The following is a 17,330-nucleotide window of genomic DNA, read 5'->3' on the forward strand; positions in this document are numbered from 1 at the left end:
GTCTAGTTGCGTAGCTCGTATGTTGGAATTATGAAGTTGAAGAACAGAGAGAGTATTTAAGATTAAAGTCATACATGTGTCCTAAATGTAGATACTTGCCCTGTACAGGCCTTGCCATTTACAGTAGGATGACGATCTTTTGTAACATGACCGAACATATTGCATGTTTATTGGACAATTAAATTGTATCTTAAATGGTTCTTAAAATTAAGGCATTAGTTGCTGGTTAAAGTGTTATTTAAACTCTATATTACAGGCGATTATTGACTGTTGCGTTGCGATATATCTAAATATAAAGCTTTTACAGATATAATTATGTTATTCAGGGGTTCATACTGATATGAACGCTGGGTCTTGTAAAAAAATATATATTCATGTGGCAGCATATTTCCCTCACAGCCCTGAGGGAAGGTTTCGTTTTACATTGACAGGGATTTACCAAGCTTGACGTGCCCAGACAGCTTGTCTCAAAGTCTGGAGCCAGGCGAATTGCAAGGACCTGTGCTGGAGTTAGCCTTGGAGACATCTCTGGACTTCAGGAAACTGAGTAAACACAAACGTCACCCTACGACCTGAAACACCTCCCAATGCCACAAGGTACCCAGCAAAATGAGATTGTTTATTCTTCAGCAAAGTCATCAATAACTTGCATCACTTTTGTACAAAATCAATTGACAAGGCTTAGGGTAGGTGATCTTTGCGACGCTATAGTAATGAGCTTGAACACTGAATAAATATATTTTTTGTCAGGTTAAATACTGATAGTTGGTCACTCAAATCCCTTTATCTAAACTTCTCTACTTAAAGGGTAAGTTCACCCAAAAATGATTTTTTTTGTCATCAATGACTCACCCTAATGTCGTTCCACACCCGTAAGACCTCTGTTCATCTTCGGAACACAGTTTAAGATATTTTATATTTAGTCCGAGAGCATATCCATGTGTAGGCACACTATACTGTCCATGTCCAGAAAGGGAATAAAAACATCATCAAAGTAGTCCATATGAGACATCAGTTAGTTCATTAGAATCTCTTGAAGCATCGAAAATACATTTTGGTCCAAAAATAACAAACACTACGACTTTATTCAGCATTGTCTTCTCTTCCGCGTTTGTTTTCAAACCTCATAAAGATTCAAGCGGTAATGAATCAGCGTATTGATTCATGATTCGGATCGCGTGTCAAACTGCTAAAATCACGTGACATTGGCCATCTGAATTCTGTTATAAATAGTAAAACATCTGGGTATCTTTGGAATACTCTTTTCAACAAACTACGATTTGGGACATACTAATTCTATTTTCGAGTACTATTGAGTATGGAGATTATGCGAATTGGGACGCAGGGCATGGTTGCCGGCGTTGAAATCAGGCATAAAGAATGCATGATTGACCAATCAGAATCAAGTATTTCACAGAGCCGTGTAATACATATTATATAACAATGATATACGTGATCAAACAGATTAAGACCTAATATTATTTTTATATAAAGCGTTCAAAGGCAAATGTGCTTTTTGTATTTCGTCAGCATCGAAATCGGCATAAATAAATGTCAAGTTACACGATCCTCGCTGCATGTTAATATTCATGGTTTACTTGATCTTTTGTAAGTTGTAAGGAACACTATATCGAGTTTAACCTTTAGTTTAAACTGATAATCATTTGTTTTACTCGTGTTTTCACAGTTTCCCCTATTAAATCCAGTCATGACTGCCATGTATACCGTCTAAAATGACCTATGCTCATATTCTTCTTTGAAGCTTTTTTTTTTGTAAAAATCCCCATGCACAAACATTGGCAGAAAGCTGTTTATTTGCATTTAATTAAACAGTTCAAATTTGAGTCTCATAGCGATAACAGCGCTAACCGCTAATACTGTTAATAAACATATTCCGGTTTTATCCACTAAAATATCACAGAGTGATAAATCTGTATCTCTTCCAGGCCAATATTGTAGTGCTTTTCATAATGCATATTAAAAGTAGCTTTACATAGAATAAATCACTGTATTAGTTTGTACAAGCTAGCCAGGTCAGCACTCTGAATTTCAATCTGTGAATAAATCAAAAAGAATGATACCAGACTAAAATTTCAATTATGAATGGTAGCAATAACAACAAAAAGAGCATGTCAAATGTGGAACTAAGCATTAAATGTAACATACCTTTCACTCTTAGTTTGGTGGAATATTCTGCTCTGCCAAATGAGTTGACCACCACCACCACTATGTGCTTGCCACCATGTTCATGCCCAACTCGGATGATGCACATAAAGCAGACGCCATATGCATATGTAGGTGTTGTCAGAGTTAATGCAGCTGCCATTGAGGTACCATGTGACGTGGTGTGAGGGAGCCACGGACAGCGCAGGTCATGTAGAACTGATATCCCTTTCAGGATTTTCACTTTCGGAGTGTCTATTCACACTAAGTGCAAATAGCGTGCCTTGTTGGCAAGTGCTATTCACACTAGCTCTGCCTAACAATGCCTGGCTGTGCCAAACAAGATTTTTTTTTATTTTAAACGGGCGTTATTCAGTGGTGCAATCAGTAAAGCGTATGGCTAATGGCTCATTGATTTGTCACAATCAACACGGTTTCGAATCCGCCTTTTGCAGAGCTTGCTCTTTTCTCATCAAATATCACATTGGAAAGACATTTATTTTCAATAAAAAATTAAGCAAATGCTCTAAATGTGGAAATAAAGTGCCTAACAAAATGTTTATTTATAATAAAAGCATGTAGGGAGGGATTTTAGTGTTCCTTTCAGGCTGCATCCATTTAATAATTTAAATAAAAATAATAATTCACACTGTTATTATTGCATCCTGTTAATGTACAACAATACGGAGGTGCAAATAGTATGTATCTGTCAAAATAAAAGTATAAATTACTATTTACACTCACCTAAAGGATTATTAGGAACACCTGTTGAATTTCTCATTGATGCAATTATCTAATCAACCAATCACATGGCAGTTGCTTCAGTGCATTTAAGAATGGGGTCCGGTTCAAGACAATCTCCTGAACTCCAAACTGTATATCAGAATGGGAAAGATTTTGAGTATGGCATGATTGTTGGTGCCAGACGGGCCGGTCTGAGTATTTCACTTAGGGCTTACAAAGAATGGTGTGAAAAGGGAAAAAATGTGGCAGTCCTGTGGGCGAAAATGCCTTGTTGATGCTAGAGGTCAGAGGAGAATGGGCCAACTGATTCAAGCTGATAGAAGAGCAACTTTGACTGAAATAACCACTCGCTACAACCGAGGTATGCATTTGCAGGTGCAACCGAGGTAGCAAAGCATTTGTGAAGCCACAACACGCACAACCTTGAGGCGGACGGGCTACAACAGCAGAAGACCCCACCAGGTACCACTCATCTCCACTACAAATAGGAAAAAGAGGCTACACTTTGCATGAGCTCACCAAAACTGGACAGTTGAAGACTGGAAAAATGTTGCCTGGTCTGATGAGTCTCGATTTCTGTTGGGACATTCAGATAGTAGAGTCAGAATTTGGAGTAAACAGAATAAGAACATGGATCCCTCATGCCTTTTTACCACTAGTCTGGTGGTGGTGGTGTAATGGTGTGGGGGACGTTTTCTTGGCACACTTTAGGCCCCTTTGTGCCAATTGGGCATCGTTTAAATGCAACGGCCTACCTGAGCATTGTTTCTGTCCATCCCTTTATGACCACCATGTACCCATCCTCTGATGGCTAGTTCCAGCAGGATAATGCACCATGTCACAAAGCTCAAATCATTTCAAATTGGTTTTTTGAACATGACAATGAGTTAACTGTACTAAATTGGCCCCACAGTCACCAGAACTCAACCCAATAGAGCATCTTTGGGATGTGGTGGAACGAGAGCTTCGTGCCCTGGATGTGCATCCCACAAATCTCCATCAACTGCAAGATGCTATCCTATCAATACGGGCCAACATTTCTAAAGAAGGCTTTCAGCACCTTGTTGAATCAATGCCACGTAGAATTAAGGCAGTTCTGAAGGTGAAAGGGGGTCAAACAGAGTATGGTGTTTCTAATAATCCTTTAGATTAGTGTATATTACAAAGAACTGCAACTGTATATGGTGTAAATAGAATATATCACTATTTTCACTTAGTAAATAGACTCTACAGCTATTTGCACTTAGTATCACACTTGTAAATATCATATATCGCTGAGAAAATATGTTGATTTCACTGAGTATAAATAGAATCTAGTTCCTATTCACACTGTAATTCTATTTACTCTTAGTGCAAATAGCTGCTGCCTTTTATTTTACTCACCAGATCTTTGACTCTGTAATGATTCATTCAAAGTAGTTTTGAAAATTGTGTCAGCTGAGTAATTGAAAAGATCTATATTAACTCAAAACAATGGTTTATTCATGAATCACACATTAACTATTATGCACCAAGGAGAACTTCATGTTTTGTTTTGTTTCCCACTGTTATTGTATGGCTTCAGAAGACTTGGAAAAATTCATACATGCGTCAAATGAGCTAATGGTGCATTTATTGTACATCCTTTTTTAATCTTAAAAGCATCAGACCACTTTCAGTGTAATTGCATTAGAAATCTTGCAATCTTGCAGTCATCTTGAAAATTTAAACTTTTGTGTTCCACAAAAAAATAATTAATTCAATGACATGAGTGAGTCAATAATGACCATTTTCATTTTTAGTTAAACTGTTCCTTTCACACAGCAGATGATATACTGTGATGATAATTTTTTTATTGATATGACAAATGAATGAAATGAACACTTAGTAATTTGTTTGTGCTTTCAGCAACCCACCTCTCAGCTCTTTAATATCCCACATTGGCGATTTAGATGGATCAGAAAATCACATATCATTTTTTGCATAGACTCTGCAGTGGTATTCACAGCCGGAGGAGACAGTGGCGATGTAAGTGTTACAAAACAAACGGCCGGCTATTGTGCACCAAATACATGTGTTGGAATCATCCACCAAGTAATGCAGTCGATCGCCTTACTCCTGGTCTGGAGATGGAGCCCATGTGATAATGAATTTACTATAAACAATCTGTTCTAGCTCCACTGGGCCTGGAGGCTTTGGTTCATCTGTAGCCAGAAGAAAAACAAAGGACGTTTTCATGGGGTTGGCAAACTTGTAAAGCAATGAAAGAAAGAAATGGGCATTTGAGTGATCAGATAAAAACTGTACCCCAAAGGACCTTGTAAAGCCTTGCAAAACTAGACTAATTAAAATGACTTGCTTATATACGAATAAATGCAGAGGCACTGTATTTATGGACTTTGCAGGATTACTTGTTGACACAAGGTCATTGCCCCTGCTTAGCGCTGCTCCTAGATGCAGCAAGGCCTAATTATTAATGTGATAAACTGGACAGTGCAGTTGCACATTCACAGTGGTTATGCACTTTGGTCTGCTTTTTTTGTTGCTTTTTGTTCTCAACATAATATAAATGTCACTTAAGGGGGGGGGGGGGTGCTGTTTCAGGCATACAGAGCTTTTTACACTGTTAAAGATGGACAATGTTTCAAAAACTAAGTTGGATATTTGATGGAGTATTTCTGAATACGCTACTCCATTGTTGTTCTATGTATAACGTTACACTAGTCTGACGTGCAAAACCATTTTGCTTGCTACTGCTAAGGTTTAGTCGCATACAATAGTCCATAAACAAAATCATGTCCTCATAAACTGCGAGTAAACGCACACAAATGTTGACAGGCCACTAAATACAGTACATACCACAGAGACGGACGTCCTGCTGTTGCTGTTTCTCCTGTTCAATTTATTTCAGCGTCCGGATCTGATTCTCGATCATATTTAGTTGAATCTTATTGATAGCCATGGTTTATTAGAGTAATTTTTTCTTCTCCACGCTTGAGGATGTCACAGCTTTCAGACGCTCTCATGCAATAGCGCGAGCGCGTCATTCTTTACCTCTGCCCACACGATACACCTCCATCTGCTCGTTTTTTTTCCGGAAAGACTCGGTACAGCCTATCTTTTTTTAATAAATATAATAAAACGAAAGAATTTTCGGAGATATGAAGGATGCAGTACTACTCTATAGGTACTCAAGATTGACATGAGATTGACTGAAACTGAGTGTTTCACCGCCCCTCATACTATATATAATATATATATATATATATTTGTGTGATATTGACAAAAAATTATATCTTGCTATTTGCTGGATTTTATCAATAATGATAATTATTGTTTTTTGTATATTTCCTTATGGTCTGTGAGGTGGTCAGTTCGCAGCAGTGACAGAAATAATTTAAAAATAAATAAATAAGTTAAAAAAAATGTTTACCTTTCATGGGCATTTTAAAGGCATTTTTTTAAACCCAAATAAATGTATGCACCATCTTCTGAGTCAAGTTCTTACATTTAATCAATTAATTCAGTTAGAACAAAAGGACACAATAGGGCTGTTACTAATGAAATGAAATCAGTATCAGCAAAATTCATTTCTCGATTTCCCCACTCAAAGTCGGTCCGAAATCTTGGTGTAACTTTTGATGACCAGCTGTCCTTCAAAGACCACATTTCAAACACAGCTAGCTCATTCAGGTTTGTGCTGCACATCATCGGGAAGATCAGACCATTCCTGGAAAACAGCTTCTCGTCCAAGCTCTGGTCATTTCTCGGCTTGACTACTGCCATGCGCTTCTGGCTGGACTTCCATCGTGTGGGATCCAAACACTTCAAATGATCCAGAACACAGCGGCACGTCTTGTCTTCAACGAGCCCATGTCACACTTCTCTTCATCTCTCTGCACTGGCTACCACTCGCATCAAGTTCAAGGTGCTGACGCCTCTTGCTTACAGATCCACACCTGCATACTTTGACTCGCTTCTACGAGTCTACACCACCACCAGAAGCCTTCGCTCAGCTAAAGAGCAAAGGCTTGTGGTACCATCACCGAGAGGCATGAAATCCCTCTCCAGCACATTTTCATTCACTGTTCCCTGCTGGTGAAATGATCTTCCACCTCCATCCAGAAGGCAGAATCACTGACAACATTTAAAAGACAGCTGAAAGTATATATATATATATATATATATATCAACCCGATCACACATAAATGCGTATAAATAGTACGAGTGTGCAATGTCGTGGAAACTCATTTTGGCGTGCATATGATACACACTTTATGGCGTATATATGACACGCGCTTGGGTAGGTTTAGGGTAGTGGGGCGTATATATGACACGCTCTTGGGTAGGTTTAGGGTAGTGGGGTGGGGGGTTCGTATGTATAATACGCCATAAAATGCGTATCATATGCACGCAAAAAACAGCGTGCCATAGACACGCCAAAATGAGTTTTGGCGTATACATTCCACAACATTGCACACTCGTACTATTTATACGCATTTTTGTGAGAATACCCTGATATATATATATATATATATATATATATATATATATATATATATATATATATATATATATATATATATATATATAGCCTAAGTAATGTTATTGTAAAATATGAAGTCCTTAGCATAATTAGTCATAATTAGCATAATAATCAGTCTTGTTCAAAATAATAGCAGTACAATGTGACTAACCAGAATAATCAAGGTTTTTAGTATATTTTTTATTGCTACGTGGCAAACAAGTTACCAGTAGGTTCAGTAGATTCTCAGAAAACAAACAAGACCCAGCATTCATGATATGCACGCTCTTAAGGCTGTGCAATTGGGCAATTAGTTGAATTAGTTGAAAGGGGTGTGTTCAAAAAAATAGCAGTGTGGCATTCAATCACTGAGGTCATCAATTTTGTGAAGAAACAGGTGTGAATCAGGTGGCCCCTATTTAAGGATGAAGCCAACACTTGTTGAACATGCATTTGAAAGCTGACAAAAATGGGTCGTTCAAGACATTGTTCAGAAGAACAGCGTACTTTGATTAAAAAGTTGATTAGAGAGGGGAAAACCTATAAAGAGGTGCAAAAAATGATAGGCTGTTCAGCTAAAATGATCTCCAATGCCTTAAAATGGAGAGCAAAACCAGAGAGACGTGGAAGAAAACGGAAGACAACCATCAAAATGGATAGAAGAATAACCAGAATGGCAAAGGCTCAGCCAATGATCACCTCCAGGATGATCAAAGACAGTCTGGAGTTACCTGTAAGTACTGTGACAGTTAGAAGACGTCTGTGTGAAGCTAATCTATTTTCAAGAATCCCCCGCAAAGTCCCTCTGTTAAAAAAAAGGCATGTGCAGAAGAGGTTACAATTTGCCAAAGAACACATCAACTGGCCTAAAGAGAAATGGAGGAACATTTTGTGGACTGATGAGAGTAAAATTGTTCTTTTTGGGTCCAAGGGCCACAGGCAGTTTGTGAGACGACCCCCAAACTCTGAATTCAAGCCACAGTACACAGTGAAGACAGTGAAGCATGGAGGTGCAAGCATCATGATATGGGCATGTTTCTCCTACTATGGTGTTGGGCCTATTTATCGCATACCAGGGATCATGGATCAGTTTGCATATGTTAAAATACTTGAAGAGGTCATGTTGCCCTATGCTGAAGAGGACATGCCCTTGAAGCGGTTGTTTCAACAAGACAATGACCCAAAACACACTAGTAAACGGGCAAAGTCTTGGTTCCAAACCAACAAAATTAATGTTATGGAGTGGCCAGCCCAATCTCCAGACCTTAATCCAATTGAGAACTTGTGGGGTGATATCAAAAATGCTGTTTCTGAAGCAAAACCAAGAAATGTGAATGAATTGTGGAATGTTGTTAAAGAATCATGGAGTGGAATAACAGCTGAGAGGTGCCACAAGTTGGTTGACTCCATGCCACACAGATGTCAAGCAGTTTTAAAAAACTGTGGTCATACAACTAAATATTAGTTTAGTGATTCACAGGATTGCTAAATCCCAGAAAAATGTTTGTACAAAATAGTTTTGAGTCTGTACAGTCAAAGGTAGACACTGCTATTTTTTTTAACACACCCCTTTCAACTAATTCAACTAATTGCCCAATTGCACAGCCTTAAGAGCGTGCATATCATGAATGCTGGGTCTCATTTGTTTTCTGAGAATCTACTGAACCTACTGGTAACTTGTTTGCGACGTAGCAATAAAAAATATACTAAAAACCTTGATTATTCTGGTTAGTCACATTGTACTGCTATTATTTTGAACAAGACTGTATATATATATATATATATATATATATATATATATATATATATATATATATATATATATATATATATATAAAAGCCAGTTCATGACATTTTTAATGGATATTATTTGTATGTGGGCTGGAATGAAGTTTGACAGCAAATAATTTTACCTGCTGTTAAATTACGCAGTAGCGTGATTAAATAAGGTAGAAACTGCAAACGTTTATCAAGTTATTAACATTAATTTGCTTTGGAACAAATGTACATGTTCTTACTAATGTTAGACATGTTAATTTGGGGATAAGGGCTCACTTAGTTTAATTCACAGCATGCACAAATCAAAGTACCTCATAATCGACTGATTCTGATAGAATTTCCTGCTCTCGCATCCATGAAGTCTACAGGACCTTTGAAGCGGGGTCTGACTGTAAATTAATGGTGTGAAAGTTGAAAGAAGGATAAAATGTTAAATTCAGTGCATTAATAATATCTTTTAAGAAACTATTATGAACAGAACTTCCTGTTGGGGTTTTTAGCACAGACCATCAGAGAGTTCTCCAGCCCCAGACATATTAAAGGCTGATACTCTGAACTCATACTCTGACCCCTCAGACACATCTTTCACTGCATCAGAGCTGTAAGAGCTATTATTTTAATAGTCATGGTAACATGTCAAAGCCAGTGACTTGATAACCAACATGTCTGGAGATGCATAATTAGTACTGTTATCTGCTGGTGGAGTCACACCATTGTGCTCATTAGGACATGTTTGAATATTGCCTTTATCACATGGAGATTATTTTTGCTTGAGGATATATCACAGGAAATCAAAAGTGGGTACTTTAATTATAGGTGAGATTGTGTTAATTGGATTAGAAGATTAAGCTTTGATATCAGCGTATTCTTGGAATGAATGAGGAAGAGTTGTTATTCTGCATTTTTGAGTTGTGGCTGTGATGAGATCATCAAAACAGGAAGTGATTATGCTTTCATTTAAAGAAATATTTCTGTTTATTAGTACAAAATACATATATGCAAACTCCTCACCTTTTAGTGAGAATTCACCTATTTGAGACCAAAATAGGTCATCTATGAGATTTGCGTAAATCTGATGAGAAAGTGTTTGGGAGGACCGTCTTAGGACTGAAATCATGAGAATCAAGCCTTCTCAGTTGTCACAAAAATAAAGAAATAAAAATGCTCCTGGCTTTGCATGTGCAACGCTCCTGGAAAGAGTGAATGAATGACTGAAGAGAGCCATCTCCGCTATGTCTGCCTGCAGAAGAATCTCTTAAAGTAGTGCTATGATAACCTTAATTTCAATGGAAGTATAGCGCTAGGGACTGTAAATTAGCCTGACATGGCTGATTTGTTTTGATTTAACATTACTTTCATTATTTTCACTGAATCTACCATACTTTTTATTCCAAAACTTGTATAACACAAGGCTACTTAACATTACCATTTGGTTTACAATACTGTCATAACAACAATGTAATTAAGCAGTTTGCACACAAGATATTGGGCCCTATTTTAATGATCCGAGCGCATGGTCGACGCAAGTGCACTTAGGGCATCTCTGAATCTCTTTTTGCTGTAGTTTAACAACGGGAAGGCGCTCCCTACTAAAAGGGTTGTCCCTATTCTCGTAATGGCGAGTGTGTTTTGGACGTAATGCAATAAATCAGAGTCTCATCTTCCATTCCCTATAAAAGCCAGTTGTGCTTGCGCCATGGCGGATTCGCTATTTACATGGTGGAATTTTCAAGCAGAAAAACTGAATGCTTCTCTAGCGAGGAAACAGATCTGCTTGTCCAATGACGGCTGCTTGCCCGTCATTACTGCAAATAGGCTAATTCTGATACATGCAATGACTATCCATTATGACATTGAGGCATTTTTAGATTTATGTAAACAATAATAATCTTTTTACATTTTAATTACATTTTTTCATATTTAAACATGTTTGTGTTCTGCTGCGCATCCCTGTGTGTGTAATAAGCAGAGTGTATGTGTGTTGTGGACCCTCCTATAAGACCATTTTTACTAACGTGCCCTTTAAATAACCAAAAAAAAAAATTGCATCAAAATAGCAATGCACCAACAATGCACCTGAACGCACCTTGTTTTCAGACCATGGGTGCAAAACGGCAGCGAATGCATTTGTTATTTAAACAATGTGGCACAGGACGTCAGAAAGATAACTGCATTGGGCTGAAACTAGCTACAAACAGTTGCATCATGCCTGGCTCCACATTGTGCCGGGTGTATGATAAGGCCTATACTGTAAAATTTCATAATGACGGTTTGAAATTAATACCCACCAAATGCGGACAAAAAATGAGGGTAACAGTGTCAAACCATTAGTCAATTTGGTGGGTTATCTTTCACAAATCCTGTTCACTCAAATTGCTGACAGAGTTTATGTAATCTGGCAAAATATGGCTGAATTTCTGGTTTACTTCATCGTAACTGTCACTAAGCAGCAAAAGGCACTGGTTTGTTTGCTTGAAAGGAAATAGCCTAATAACTAATGTTACATTTCAAATAAAGATTCTATCTATTACATTGTTATGCCAGTAAATTGCGACCAGTGACCGTTAAAATAATTTGATAGAGATTCTTTCAAATACTCTAGACAAAACAAGTCTTTATTCATTATTTTAGATAAAGATAAAGTGTATATATATATATATATATATATATATAATCACCTAGGGTTGAGGTCTAGAAGGTCTTGAAACTGATTGGAGGTTTCTATGAGAATTCATAAGAGATCCCTTAGGTAAAGTGCAAGGCTATTTAGACCCTTACCTGAGGCTATTGGATTTCAGTCTTAGGGGGCTGGAGCCTTCTACCTAAACATGAGCTCTTGTGGCTCAGGGGAATATTTTTTACTTTAAGAGTTGCAAGTTTGAATCTTGCTCAATTGACATCTGCTCCTTTTTTCCCTTTTTTAATGCATGAAGGGTATATCAATAACAGTGACATATTGGTGTGATTTCACTGCAGGGTGAGTGTTCAGATGAGAGATGCACGTCTGAGAGCCTTGTGCACGGGCTCTCTGTGCCAAATATTGCTACGTATTGCCATATTGGATAATACATAATGTAAAGTTGTTGTTTTTAATGTAAAGGTTTTTTTAGTGTCTGTAATGGGGATTTATAGTGAAATAACCTCAGCTTCCTGCAGCTGCTTATTTCTGCGAATGTGAAGAGAAATCATAATAATCACTGATTCTTTACGGAGGATTTCATGTCAACAGTCACCAATGTACAAATGTAATGATGACAAGATGCTGCTTGGTGTGCTGAAGTGTTTTGTTTAGAACGTACTCATAAAAACACATTACAAAATAATGCATATTTATGAGACCCAGAAGAATATGTAAATCATTAGAATAGTCCAACTTCACGATTCTAAACGTTTCAAAGGTGTCAATTAAAAGTTATCTATGTCTTGGAAAACTTCTAAATTAACTTGTTTTATTTAAATCACACACACACACACACACACACACACACACACACACACACACACACACACACACACACACACACACACACACACACACACACACACACACACACACACACACACACATATATATATGATTTAAATATATAATATATTTTATTATATTACTTTTATGAATTGTATGGTGTTTTTATCTAAATTGAATTTAGTTAATCAGAAAACTATTGTTTTCAAATGACATAGTTTAAAAGTTATATGGAAAAATCATTTCCATTTACTTTAGATGCTGCTTCTGTCCACAAATGAATGTCCAACTCAAACCCTGTAATTCTTGTTTAATTGTAACCCAAAGATAGACAGTAATTACAATCAAGGTTTTCCGGTTCACTTGCTATACATTCATTGGGTTTATTAGAAGCTCATGGATTTTTTTCACTTTAGCTATGCCCACTCTTGATTTTTTTTTCTTCAGCTATATAAATCTGAATTATATAGTTAGGGAAGTGACAATTAGCTTGTTAAAGCATATGACTCTTGTATAACTGTAGTTGAACCAAAAACCTTTTGATTTTGAAAGTAAAGACCTAAAATTATGCATTGCTTGTTTCTTACAGGCCTTGAAAAACTATCAAACTGAAATGTCTAATAAGAGTATTCAGTTTTATCCAAAACAGATGAACATAAATCTGCAACATACTTGGTTGTTGTACGTATCGCACCGCGTTTCGCATGTCTAAATGGTGCTAAAATATTCATGCTCTAATAACTTACGACCTACTCTAAACCCTACCCTAAACATAAAGTGCCCTTAGTAAGCTATTTTAAAGGCTCGTCATTTTTTTTTTTACTTGCATCAATGGTCAACAAACTTTTAATTTTCTCAGAATATACGTTGCACATCACCACATTTTTCAATGATTCTCAAACGACTTGTCTAAATCCCTCTTTTCCATGAGCTACTCTGTTCTGATTGACCAGATGGCCTAGTCTGTTGTGATTGGTCTATTGCTTACATCACTTGTCGGAAGGTAAACGACAGTATTGTGATTCTGAGGAGCAAGATGGTCCAAATAAATTGGGTTCTGACCCATTTTTCAAGAGCATGTGCTTTGCGATTTGAGAAGCAATCATCAGTAAAATAATGTTTAAGGGCTGGTCAAGTTGTTTGCGGGTTGACAATGTTCAACATAGGTGGGCATTATGCAAACGTCTTTTCTAGTGACATAGAACCATCACAGTGAGAATCGAAATACAAACGACTCGTTGAGGCGGTTCAGACTTGATCCTTTCTTTTTGGAGACAGTAATTTTATTGTGCGTTTTTGACAAACAGCCATTAATCTGCCCACGTGGTCATAATTTATGTTTTAGTCACTATATAGTTTAATCTGAAAAATGCATTGGATTTTATGTATCGGTATGTTTTGCAGAAATGTAGGTAGAGGAGCTCTTTTGATGAGCCAATGTTGGAGAACGGTACCTTGGATAGGTTCATTAACAGGGTTCAGAGTCACCCACTGGTTTGTATCTTTCTTGCGTTACTCCAGCTGGGAGCCCAGTATGTTGGTTCCTCCATCTTTCTCTGGTGGAGTCCATGTTAGGTTAATACAGTTTTTGAATGCACTGACCACCTTCGGTGGGGCAGGTTGACCAGGGAACACTGCAACATAAAACTTATGATTACTTGTTTAAGAAGTAGAAAAAACTACCATTTAGTTTTATGTATTTCTGTATGCATTTATTTATAATATGTATTATTTATGTCCCTTAAATACTTCACCGCTTTTTCATATTAAACTGTTATTCCCTTAACTTAGACGAGTTGATACATACCTCTCTCGTCTCAGTGCGTGCTCTTAATCTCTCTGATGCGCGGTGACGATCTGATAGCATTTAGCTTAGCCCACTAAGCCCAGTTCATTCACTATGGTACCAAACAGAGATCAAGTTAGAAGCGACCAAACACCTCCACGGTTCCTCTATTTAAATACAGTTACACGAATAGTTGAACGATCATGTATGGTGACATAAAATAAAACGTGGTGCTTTTCTAAGCGGATTAAAAAGGAGAACTATAATGTATGGCGGAATAGCACTTCTGAGAGTACTTCGACTCGGCGCAGTAAAAAGTCTCGGCTGAAACATCCTCCATCAAATCTTCCCCTTGCCCTCTCATTTCTGTCAATAGGGGGGAGGGGGAGATGTTCAGGGAGGATGTTTCAGCCGAGACTTTTTACTGCGCCGAGTCGAAGTACTCTCAGAAGTGCTATTCCGCCTTACATTATAGTTCTCCTTTTTAATCCGCTTAGAAAAGCACTACGTTTTATTTTATGTCACCATACATGATCGTTCAACTATTCGTGTAACAAATGTTTCCTCTATTTACCTCTATTGGGTAAATAGAGGAAACGTGGAGGTGTTTGGTCGCTTCTAACTTCTCTGTTTGGTACCATAGTGAATGAACTGGGCTTAGTGGGCTAAGCTAAATGCTATCAGATCATCACCGCGCATCAGAGAGATTAAGAGCACGCACTGAGACGAGAGATGTATCAACTCGTCTTAGTTAAGGAAATAACATAGTTTAATATGAAAAGCTGTAAGTATCCCTTTAAGGATCAGCACTCATGCAGTCTCTCACTCAGAGTTCCAGCTGAGATGCTTTCCGTCTCCAGAGGATCACTGATACCCAGCGGGTTCCCAGAGTAGATGGGACACATTTCTCGAAAGGACAGGCTCTCGGCTGAAGTATATCCCACACCTTCTTCCACATACTCTGCCCTATCTGTTGACGCTCAACGAGGTAGTTTGTCACTTCAGAACCTCCAGTGTCACTAGGTGGATTTCATTTCAACTTCAATGACAGAAGATGAGCTGTCAATCACTTCTACTGGCCCTTGTGGTGGTCCTGGTTTGTCTGCAGAGTTATTTGAAATACTTAATGTGTCAGTTTAATGTTAATGTATGAATCTCTACATTTAATGTTAATGTATGAATCTCTATGTAAAAAGCAGAAGGCTTATAAATATTTATCTCTCAGAATACATTCAAAATACAGTGGAGTAGCAACATACCAACCACAATAAGCCTAGAAAAGGCCTCTGCGGTACCAAAGGAGTTTTTAAGCTGCATCTTAATTTCCCCAGAGTCAGATCGCAGGCATTCTTTTATCTGAAGACGGCTCTGGTTTAATTCCTTTACTACTTTTATTCTGCCTCCATCAAAAAGCTCTATGTCATCCTTAAACCAGTTGATCTCCAACGAGTCTTGAGGTGGAAATAGCATTTTAAAGGACGCAGACTGGCCAGCTTTAACCAGCACATTTTTGGAGAGGTCATTGGGGTCAAATTTAGGAATATCTATAATATTTAGAGATGTTTTTAATACTAATCATAATTACTCTTGGATTTATTTTATTAACATTATCCACTGGTTTCACAGACAATGCTTAAGCTTATTCCCAGACTAAAATGCATGTTTGAGCTATTTTAACTAAAAAGCAACTTTCCCTGTCACTGCATATTGTTTATCTCAAGATTTACACCAGTAATGTTTATTTATTTATTTATTTCTAAGGCACATTTATAAAAGCTATATAAATGTCCTAATTGAACTATGGCCTAATACTTAATATAAGCCCTGTCTGTGAAACTGGGCCTATGAGGCTGTTTTCTTAATATAATAAACATTTATTGATGTTTAAACAAATAATATACCATTGTGAAAAAGCAATACCTCCAGCTGTTGCCATGGCGGTCAGTCTTACACTTAATCACTTCAGCCTGATTCTGTCTTTAGGATGAATATTTGCAGCTTTGTATTACCAACTCTTGTTTATCTCCAACTTTAGAGTACAACTAGCAGTAGTGAGAAATGAAAAATAAAGAGCAATTACAAAAGACTTTAACACATACATCGATAATGTATAGTATCATTAATTCACCCCATCCCTGTTGGCCTTGTTTGTGCTCAGGTTACAAACTGGTTCTAGTTCTGCTGGTTCACCTCTAACATTATATTTCACTCTCCAGTGGTGAAGTCAGTCCTATCATCTAGAAAAAAACAAGATATTTAGGATATATATAGATATATAATATCCTAAATATTATCCTAAATATCCTAAATATTATTATAATATATGAAGATGTGGGCAGATTGAAGAAATTAACTGTTGAATTCAAATCTGGCAGGGGTTTTAGCAAGCATACTCATTAAGAGATAACTGAAACAGTTGAGGAAAGAAGGTATGAAGGCATGGATCAGAGATTCAGTGTCTTGAGCTTAGAACTGGGAGGAGAAATGCAATATTGTGTAGGTGTAAGAACTCCAGTTTATCAAGGAAGTTAATGTGGGCTTTAAATGTTTATCTTGTATCAACAGTAGTTACAGTGTTCATTATAGTATTAAGAGAACATGCTGCTGTACTTTCAGGTTAAAACTTAAAGGGATAGATCACCCAAAAATTATCCTATGGTTTGCTATTTCTCAAGCCATCATAGGTGGTTATGACTCTTCTTTCAGATGAACACAACTGGAATTTTATATATATATATATATATATATATATATATATATATATATATATATATATATATATAAAATTCCAGTTGTATTCCAGCGAGGAAACGGGAAGCGATATTGAGAAGCAATGAAAGCCTGTCTAAACCATCAGATTTCAACAAAAATATCTTCATTTGTGTTCC

At 37.2% G+C, this 17,330-nt stretch overlaps 1 pseudogene; it reads right to left on the reverse strand.

Annotated features, from left to right (window-relative positions):
• Positions 1-9,502: 9,502 nt before the first annotated feature.
• LOC137093374 (immunoglobulin-like and fibronectin type III domain-containing protein 1) lies at positions 9,503-16,378 on the reverse strand (annotated as a pseudogene).
• Positions 16,379-17,330: the final 952 nt, after the last annotated feature.

This window comes from Pseudorasbora parva, chromosome 12 (genome assembly GCF_024679245.1).
Source record: "Pseudorasbora parva isolate DD20220531a chromosome 12, ASM2467924v1, whole genome shotgun sequence".
Classification (NCBI taxonomy): Eukaryota; Metazoa; Chordata; class Actinopteri; order Cypriniformes; family Gobionidae; genus Pseudorasbora; species Pseudorasbora parva.